The sequence below is a fragment of the Artemia franciscana genome, chromosome 4 (genome assembly GCF_032884065.1).
Source record: "Artemia franciscana chromosome 4, ASM3288406v1, whole genome shotgun sequence".
In the NCBI taxonomy this organism is placed as follows: domain Eukaryota; kingdom Metazoa; phylum Arthropoda; class Branchiopoda; order Anostraca; family Artemiidae; genus Artemia; species Artemia franciscana.
In genome coordinates, this window is record NC_088866.1 from 6,747,171 (window position 1) to 6,758,063 (window position 10,893).

Here is a 10,893-nt window from a genome sequence, read left to right on the forward strand (position 1 = left end):
GCCCCTCATATGCGTAATAATCTCTGTTCGTTTTAAGTTTCAATGCTACTTCTTCCTTTCATTTGAAAAAACGTTTTCATGTTTATTTTTCATTGTTTTCTTATAGTAATGCTAGAAAATCCTGCGCCCTTTTCATTGATTTTTTTTCCCCATGACAGATTCTTCCAAGGAAAGATCCTTCCACATAGCCCCCTTCCCTCAACCCCATTCCCGAACCAAAAAAATCCCCCTGAAAACGTCTCTACACTTCCCAATAACCATACCAGCCCCTCCCCCAGGGATTGTGGGGGAGTAAGTCATTCCAAAAGACATAGTTATTATGGTTTTCGACTTTTCGGAACAAAATGGCTGTCTCAAAATTTTGATCCGTTGACTTTGGGAAAAAACTGAGCGTGGGAGGGGGCCTAGGTGCCCTCCAATTTTTGAGTCACTTAAAAAGGGCACTAGAACTTTTCATTTCCGTTAGAATGATTCCTCTTGTGATACTCTAGGACCACTTGGTCGATACGACGACCCCTGGAAAAAAAAAACAAAAAAAAACAAACAAACAAATAAACACGCACCCGTGATTTGTCATCTGGGAAAAAATACGAAATTCCACATTTTTGTAGATAGGAGCTTGAAATTTTTGCCATAGGGTTCTCTGATACGCCGAATGCGATGGTGTGATTTTCGTTCTATGACTCTATGACTTTAAGATTCTATGACTTTTAGGGGATGTTTCCTCCTATTTTCCAAAATAAGGCGGATTTTCTCAGGATCGTAACTTTTGATGACAAAGACTAAATTTAATGAAACTTATATATTTAGAATCAGCATAAAAATTCGATTCTTTTGATATATCTTTTAGCATCGAAATTCAATTTTATAGAGTTTCGTTTACTATTGAGCCGGGTCGCTCCTTAATACAGTTCGTTACCACGATCTGTTTGATTTTCTTGTATTCTAAAAATCCTCTGCTTTACTGAAAACAGAATTTACTAGAGCTTTTTTTTAACATGAATTGAATTATATACTAAAAGTTTCAGGTGTGATGGCTGGGGAGCGACTATTGAGAGCAAAAAAATTGGTGCTTTATTTCCTGAGGTATCTATTGGACTTTTCTACTCTTTAGAGAACATCCTGTCTTTGGCGTCTGTTTTGTTTTCTCAGTGATGTGTTTTCTATTTCAGAATTGTAAAAATTAACAGAGATATCACGAGTCAATATTTATGAGCTGGTTTTCCAGATATATGGTACACGTGCTGCTAAGTATTTTTTTATTTAACTTTTTTCCTTAATTCCATCGCAAAAACCTTATTTTTATATTAATTACCATAAAACAAGAAATATACGCAGTATAAAAGAAATACGCGTAACTGATTATGGTTCAAGATAGTGTGTTTGAATTCAGAATATGTTGCTGATGTGCATTCTAACATAGATTTGTATTTAGATTCAAAACCGAGGCATTAGTTGCCAATTTTGATATGCAAATATATATAAATTAAAATTAGTAGTTTATTAGTTTCGATACCTTAGAAAGTTCAATAGGTTATGTTTCAGTACCGGCATTTTTTTTTACCTGGTTTTGAGCAGTAACACTAATTCACAAAATTTTTTGCTCTGAAATTGAGGCACTATTTTGCTAATTTCGAGATGCAAAAATATATAAAATAAAAATAGCAGTTTATTAGTTTCGAGACCCTAGGAAATTCGACACACTTGGTTTCAGCACTAGCATGTTTTTCTTAACTCAGTTTTGAGCAGTAGCACCCATTCACGAAAATTGAGGTGGGTAACGATTTTTTCTAATATTTTTTTTTCTATGGAAGTATTTTTTCAACGTGAGTATATAAAACGAAACTACCAAAAAGGTGTTTTTGAAAATCTAGAATGAGGCTTTTTAGATTTATTTTGATTTCCCAAAATGAAGATACATAAAAAAAGAACTTTGAAAATTTAGGAGAAGTAAATTTAGGAGAAATACTCCCCTCTACTCAACTAATTATTATGACTACTTCAAGAGATTTGGCCGCTGAGATTTGGTCTCTAGTTTCCTGAATCTAGCTTGACACCCCATTACAAAGAGGAATAACTTTATCTTGTTTTAAAGTTTCTGGAAAGGTCCCTATCTCCAGCGACAAGTTAATGATATGGGGTATACATGGTAATATATACATCATTATAGCCTTAGAAGTACTCAGATTTACGCCATGAAAAGCAGAGCCAAATTCGATTTTATGCTTTTAACTATTTTCACCAAGAGAATCAACAAATTTTTCACTAAGAAAATTTTTCCCGTCATGCTTTGCGCTTTCCTGAGCTGACGAGCCAATATTAGAATAAAAGTGGCGAAAGTAATTTGCTACAACATTTGTATCACTCATGGAACTTCCATTAATGTCAATGCAAGGCGCTTGCATGAACTGGCTACTTTTCTGAATTCCCACAAACTCGTTAATGACTTGCCATGTCGCTTTAGCATCTCCCTAAAGATCTGAAAACTTGTCTTCATAACATTTCTTCTTTGCCTGTCCTCTCATGCTATTCGCTTTATTTCTAACTCTATTAAATTCCGTGAGATCGTACTGAATATTTAGAGATTGCTTTCGCAGCAGATTCCTTTTGTTTAACCCTTCCCCCGCCCCAACTCCCCCAAAGAGAGCGGATCCGTTCCGGTTATGTCAATCACGTATCTAGGAGTTGTGCTTATTTTTCCCACCAGGTTTCATCTCCATCTCTCCACTCTAAGCGTTCTCCAAGATTTTAGGTTCCCCCAAACTCCCCCCAATGTCACCAGATCCAGTAAGGATTTGGAATAAGAGCTGTGAGACACTATATCCTTCCAAACATCGAATTTCATTAAGATCCGATCACTCATTTGGAAGTTAGAAATACCTCATTTTTTCTATTTTTTCAGAATTAACCCTCCCCCCCCCCTAACTCCCCGAAATGTCACCAGATCCAGTCAGGATTTATAACAAGAGCTCTGAGACACAACATCCTTCCAAACGTCGAATTTCATTAAGATCCGATCACTCCTACGTAAGTTGAAAATACGTCATTTTTTCTAATTTATCAGAATTCGTAATCCTCGGCTTCTGAGGGTCATCCTTCTTGTTTTAACCAGTCACAATGGACACGTTCTATCATAAATCGGCTGAAAGATCGACATAATGTATCATAGGCTAGAGAATCTCCAGGGAACTCCAGGACCGAGTCCCAATTGATACAACTCAACTCCTCAGCAAAATTATTCAAGTTCTGCTTTTTCAGCTCACGCATCAGTATTTTCTTTGCCGGGATACATCCTATTTTCTGACACAAATCACGTGAGCAACCAATGAGTGATGATCTGAGCCTGGATTGCATATTATGTCAAAGAAGCTTTGGCTCAAACAAGCTCCCCCAAAAACCTTATCAGTTAGCGGTGCTAATTCTGTTCTGCATATATATGTTGCCTAAGCTGAAAGACAAAAAGTTTTGTGCGTTTGAATTTTTTTTGGGTTAGTTTTTACTAAAATATACTCTAAGCCTTGCAGAAATAACTTTTTGTCACTTAAGTGATGAAACTAAAAAGTCAACCTTTCAAAAGTCAACTAAAAATAAAGTGTCTCATAAGATTAATTAAAAAAACATTCTGAAATTTTCTTTCAAAAACTAATAGTGACATAAAATTTAAGATCATAATCTGAATTTTACTGAAAACAAAATACATTTTGAATGTTTATTTTTTTTTAAATTTAACAAATCAAAAATTATTAAGGCTTTAAGGAATAAATATCATTATGTATATTAAACTGAAAATGCACAGTCATTTGTATTTTTCATCCGTAAAGTATAAATTATTTTCCGGTTTTGAGAAGGTATAGAGGTTCAGCCCAACTCATGTTATTTTCTGCTTGTTTTGAGTTTTACTCTGTATTTACTATTATTTTTGTTCGTTCTGGGTTTCTTTTATTCATTGATGGTAGTTTGTGGTAGTTTTACGCTTTGTAGATTATTTGATTTTGTTCCTGCTCATTTTTGGTTTAATAAAGTTCTTTGCTTTTATTTAAAAAAACTTGTTTCGTGGAAAAAGTGTTTTTAAATCAATTTCCATTCCTTTTTTTATTGACATAGGCTTTTTCAGGGAAAATATTTATTTTTAAAACACAATGGGCAAATTGCTCATTTGTGGTTGGTTTACATTACCAATATCCCGAGACATATACTGAACAGACCTATTTTTAACTAAGCTGAACAAAATGGCTGTCTCACAGTTTGGATTTACAGTGTCTGGAAAATTCTGGGCTAAGGAGGAGGTGTGACTACCTTCTAATCACTTTTGGCTATTAAAAAGGGCAGTAAAGATTTTAATTTTCAATTAAAATACCTTTTTTGAAAGCTTCTATAACTGAAAGCTAGCTTTGATAGAGTAGTGCTGCTTAAATTATTGTTTACTAGCTGTTAGGGTGGCGCTTCGCGCCACCCCAACACCTAGTTGGTGGGGGCGCTTCGCGCCCCCCCCAAGCCCCCCCGCGCGCGTAAGTCGTTACGCGCCATAATAGTTACGCGCCATTGTAGTTGTGTCCCTATGTCCCACCTGTGAATATAGATATATATATATATATATATATATATATATATATATATATATATATATATATATATATATATATATATATATATATATATATATATATATATATATATATATATATATATATGGTTTTAACTACGTAAAACTTGCGAATATACAACATTCTTTGCTGTCCCATTGTCTTTGCATATAAATAGATTGTCAGGTTTACCGACTCTTGAACATGCAACATATAATGGTCCATGGGAAAACAATCTGTATTCAGATCTATACCTCATGATTCTAATGATTGCCCTTGAGCTTTGTTGATGGTGATTGCTAGTCGACCATTCCCTGTCCCGGTGTCCCGGTCGTCATTTATATCCCCCTGTTTCCCCCGGTGTCCCCGTTGTAGTTGTGTCCCTGTGTCCCGGTCGTCATTTATATTCCCTGTGTCCCGGTCGTCATTTGTATCCCGGTGTCCCGGTCTGTATATACATTCGTTTTTTAGTTTATTTTCTCCTTTATTTTTTTCCTTTTTTTTTTTCTTTTTTAGTTTATTTAGATTTTTAGATTTTTTAGTTTTTTTATTAGTTTTTAGTTTTTTTTTCTTTTTAGTTTTTTTGTAGTTTTTACCTTCTTTTTAGTTTTGTTAGTTTTTTTTTTTTACTTATGTAATGGTCGTCATTTATACTCCCTGTGTCCCGGTGCTTTGTTGATTGCTAATCGAACATTCCTTTTGTCCTGGTCGCTTTCTCTTTGAGTGTCGTCATTTATTTTTTTCTTTTTTAGTTCTTTTAGTTTTTACATTTTTTAGTTTTTTTTAGTTTTTTAGATGAAAATTTTTTTTAGTTTTTTCCTTTTTTTCTTTTTAGTTTTTTATTGGTTTTTACCTTTATTTTAGCTTAGTTTCAGTTTTTTCCTTTTTTTTAGTTTTTTTTTATTTTTTATTTTTTTTAGTTTTTTACCTTTTTTTAGTATTTTATTTTTTTTAGTTTTTTAGCTTTTTTACTTTTTTTATTAGTTTTTAGTTTTTTTTGTAGTTTTTGCCTTTTTTTAGTTTTTTCAGTTTTTTTTAGTTTTTTATTGGTTTTTACCTTTATTTTAGCTTATTTTTCAGTTTTTTCCTTTTTTTTAGTTTTTTTTAGTTTTTATTTTTTTTAGTTTCTTACCTTTATTTAGTTTTTTTAGCTTTTATATTTTTTTTATTAGTTTTTAGTTTTTTTTTGTAGTTTTTGCCTTTTTTTAGTTTTTTTAGTTTTTTAGCTTTTTTATTAGTTTTTAGTTTTTTTTGTAGTTTTTGCCTTTTTTTAGTTTTTTTCTTTTTAGTTTTTTTGTAGTTTTTACCTTCTTTTTAGTTTTGTTAGTTTTTTTTTTACTTATGTCCTGGTCGTCATTTATACTCCCTGTGTCCCGGTGCTTTGTTGATTGCTAATCAAACATTCCTTTTGTCCTGGTCGCTTTCTCTTTGAGTGTCGTCATTTATTTTTTTCTTTTTTAGTTCTTTTAGTTTTTACCTTTTTTAGTTTTTTTTAGTTTTTTAGATGAAATTTTTTTTTAGTTTTTTCCTTTTTTTCTTTTTAGTTTTTTATTGGTTTTTACCTTTATTTTAGCTTATTTTTCAGTTTTTTCCTTTTTTTAGTTTTTTTTTATTTTTTAGTTTTTTTAGTTTTTTACCTTTTTTTAGTTTTTTTAGTTTTTTTTTTGTTTTTTAGCTTTTTTACTTTTTTATTAGTTTTTAGTTTTTTTTTGTAGTTTTTGCCTTTTTTTAGTTTTTTCAGTTTTTTTTTTAGTTTTTTATTGGTTTTTACCTTTATTTTAGCTTATTTTTCAGTTTTTTCCTTTTTTTTTAGTTTTTTTTAGTTTTTAGTTTTTTTAGTTTTTTACCTTTTTTTAGTTTTTTTAGTTTTTTAGCTTTTTTATTTTTTTTATTAGTTTTTAGTTTTTTTCTAGTTTTTGCCTTTTTTTAGTTTTTTTAGTTTTTTAGCTTTTTTATTAGTTTTTAGTTTTTTTTGTAGTTTTTGCCTTTTTTTAGTTTTTTTAGTTTTTTAGCTTTTTTATTTTTTTTATTAGTTTTTAGTTTTTTTTGTAGTTTTTGCCTTTTTTTAGTTTTTTCAGTTTTGACGTCACCTGATCCAGTTTTTTCAGGTGACGTCACCTGATCCACAGATCCACAGATCCACACACAGACAACTTATTTTTATATATATAGATATGCCCTTTTGAAAACCTTCATGCATATAGGCTTTTCATTTGATTGAAACTCCCCCTAAAAGCTCCATAAAAGCTTCACCTTAATACCCTTAGTATCATTAGCTACAGCAACGTAAAAGGTAGTATTGAAAAAATACACATATTGTCTTCTGGCTAGTTCAAAACCTAGAACAAACTACCCTGAAAAGTCTAAGTTAATAATGTAAGCCATTCTTAACATATTGCTTTGTCAACTTTTTAAGAATCTACATGCCACAGTCCGTTTTGATGTAGCTCAACATCTGCCTCAATGTTCCTTGAAAGCTTCTTTGAAATATTCCATGAAAATTAGAAACTGTGTTTCTTGGCTAGCATCGTAGCCTACGAAATAGGTGGAATTAGTTACTGAATCGAAGTAATTCAGAAAATAGCCTTTTAAGGCGAAAAATACCCAACAATCATCCTTTACACAAAACATAAGGGCGAGGACATTAATCAGGAGATGGAGGGGTGCAGGGTAGAGCAAGAGAAGGGGCAGGCTATGGAGAGTAAGGGGAAAATTGCCTCTTAATATTTTGCTCTCTAAATACTATTTTTAAACATTTATGTATTGAACTACAAAACGCTTGGCCCCATGATTATTCAGACTTATTTCCCCTTTCATTCAATTTTGTGAATTGACACCACTTTGGGTTTGGTCCCCGAACTTCAAAGACATTAGAATCTCTATTTCAGATTTAGTCGAGATGCTTATAGTGGTTTATATAATCAAAAACTATTCCTTCCCCAGAAAAACACTAAAAAAGGTAAAAAACAAAAAAAGAACTAAAAAGAAAAAAGCTAAAAAAACTAAAAAAAACTAAAAACTAAAAAACTAAAAAAGAAAACAACTAAAACAGGAAAAACTAAAAAAAGAAAAAACTAAAAAAGAAACAAAACTAGAAAAGAAAAAGACTAAAAAAGAAAAAAAACTAAAAAAAGAAAAACTAAAAAAGGAGAAAAAACTAACATATAAAGAAGAAAAGAAAATTAAAAAAGAATAAAACAACTGAAAAAACTAAAAAACTAAAAAAAAACAAAAAGAAAAAAGAAAAATCTTACAAGAACTAAAAAAAAAACTAAAAAACTAAAAAAGAAGACTAAAAAAAAGAAAAACTAAAAAAGAAAAAAAGAAAATAAAGAAGAAAAAGAAAACTAAAAAAGAAGAAAAAAATAAAAAAAACTAAAAAAGGTAAAAAACTAAAAAAAACTAAATAGAAAAAAAGATAAAAACTAAAAAAGAAGAAAAAATTAAAAAAGGATACAAATTAAAAAAGAAGAAACTAAAAAAAGAAAAAAACTTAAAAAGAAAAAAACCAAAAAAAAGAAAAAACTTAAAAAGAAAAAAACTAAAAAAGCAAAAAACTAAAAAAACTAAAGAATAAAAAAATAAAAAGAAGAGGTAACTAAAAAGAAAAAAACTTAAAAAATAGAACAACTAAAAAAGGAGAAAAAACTAAGAAATAAAGAAGAAAAAGAAAACTAAAAAAAAGAAAAACTAAAAACAAAAACTAAAAAAGGTAAAAAGTTAAAAAAAGAACAAACTAAAAAAGAAAACAAGTATAAAAACTAAAGAAAAAACTAACAAAGAATAAACTTAAAAAGTAAAAAAACTAACAAAAAGGAAGAACTAAAATAAAAATAAAAAACTAAAAAGAAAAAAACTAAGAAAAGAAAAACTAAAAAAGAAAAAAAAAGAAAATACTAACCTTAATATGGGAGTCGGGGTTGGGGTGGTTGGTAAAATAATAACAAAAAAAGAAAAAACTAGCCAAAAAAAGAAAAAAGAAAGAAAACAAAAAAAGAAAAAAAAATAAAGAACAGTTTTTTTACTTTTTTCTTTTTCAGTTTGTTCTTTTTTAGTTTCTTCTATTTTAATTTATTTTTTTTAAGTTTTATCTTTTTAGTTTTTGTTCTAGTGTTTTTTTTCTTTTTTTAGTTTTTTTTCTTCTTTATTTCTTAGTTTTTTCTCTATTTTTAGTTTTCCTTTTTTTCTTTTTAGTTTTCTCTTCTTTTTATTTTTTTATTCTCTATATTTTTAGTTTTTGTTTTTTTAGTTTTTTGCTTTTTTAGCTTTTTTTCTTTTTTCTGCTTTTCTTTTTTGAATTTGTATTCTTTTTTACTTTTTCTTCTTTTTTATTTTTTTTTATCTTTTTCTTCTTTTTAGTTTTTTTAGTTTTTTACCTTTTTTAGTTTTTTTTTATTTTTCTTCTTTTTTTAGTTTTCTGTTTCTTCTTTATTTTTGTTTTTTCTCATTTTTTTAGTTTTTCTTTTTATTAGTCTTTTCATTTTTAGTTTTTTTTTAGTTTTTGTAAGATTTTTCTTTTTTCTTTTTGGTTTTTTCAGTTTTTTAGTTTTTTCAGTTTTTTTCTTCTTTTTTAATTTTCTTTTCTTCTTTATTTGTTAGTTTTTTCTCCTATTTTAGTTTTTCTTTTTTATTTTTTATTTTTTTTTTTCTTTTTCAGTTTTTTTCTTTTTTAGGTTTTTTAGTTTTCTATTTTGTAATTTTTTAGTTTTTTTAGTTTTTTAGTTTTCTTAGCTTTTTTTTCATTTTAGTTTTTTACCTTTTTTTAGTTTTTGTTTTTCTTTTTTTTTCTTTTTTTTAATTTTCTTTTACTACAGACAGACGGACAGAAGGACAGACACTACATTTTTATATATATACTAGCTGTTGGGGTGGCGCTTCGCGCCATCCCAACACCTAGTTGGTGGGGGCGCTTCGCCATCCCCCCAAGCCCCCCCGCGCGCGTAAGTCGTTACGCGCCATAATAGTTACACGCCATTGTAGTTGTGTCCCTATGTCCCACCTGTGAATATAGATATATATATATATATATATATATATATATATATATATATATATATATATATATATATATATATATATATATATATATATATATATATATATATATATATATATATATATATATATATATATATATATATATATATATATATATATATGGTTTTAACTACGTAAAACTTGCGAATATACAACATTCTTTGCTGTCCCATTGTCTTTGCATATAAATAGATTGTCAGGTTTACCGACTCTTGAACATGCAACATATAATGGTCCATGGGAAAACAATCTGTATTCAGATCTATACCTCATGATTCTAATGATTGCCCTTGAGCTTTGTTGATGGTGATTGCTAATCGACCATTCCCTGTCCCGGTGTCCCGGTCGTCATTTACATCCCCCTGTTTCCCCCGGTGTCCCCGTTGTAGTTGTGTCCCTGTGTCCCGGTCGTCATTTATATTCCCTGTGTCCCGGTTGTCATTTGTATCCCGGTGTCCCGGTCTGTATATACATTCGTTTTTTAGTTTTGTTTTTCTCCTTTTTTTTCCTTTTTTTTCTTTTTTAGCTTATTTAGATTTTTAGATTTCTTAGTTTTTTTATTAGTTTTTAGTTTTTTTTTTTCTTTTTAGTTTTTTTGTCCCGGTCGTCATTTATATCCCCCTGTTTCCCCCGGTGTCCCCGTTGTAGTTGTGTCCCTGTGTCCCGGTCGTCATTTATATTCCCTGTGTCCCGGTCGTCATTTGTATCCCGGTGTACCGGTCTGTATATACATTCGTCATTTATTTTTTTCTTTTTTAGTTCTTTTAGTTTTTACCTTTTTTAGTTTTTTTTAGTTTTTTAGATGAAAAATTTTTTTAGTTTTTTCCTTTTTTTCTTTTTAGTTTTTTATTGGTTTTTACCTTTATGTTAGCTTATTTTTCAGTTTTTTCCTTTTTTTTAGTTTATTTTTATTTTTTATTTTTTTTAGTTTTTTACCTTTTTTTAGTTTTTTTATTTTTTTTAGTTTTTTTTGCTTTTTTACTTTTTTTATTAGTTTTTAGTTTTTTGTAGTTTTTGCCTTTTTTTAGTTTTTTTCAGTTTTTTTTTAGTTTTTTATTGGTTTTTACCTTTATTTTAGCTTATTTTTCAGTTTTTTCCTTTTTTTTAGTTTTTTACCTTTTTTTAGTTTTTTTTAGTTTTTTTAGTTTTTTAGCTTTTTTATTTTTTTTTATTAGTTTTTAGTTTTTTTGTGGTTTTTGCCTTTTTTTAGTTTTTTTAGTTTTTTAGCTTTTTTATTAGTTTTTAGTTTTTTTTGTAGTTTTTGCCTTTTTTT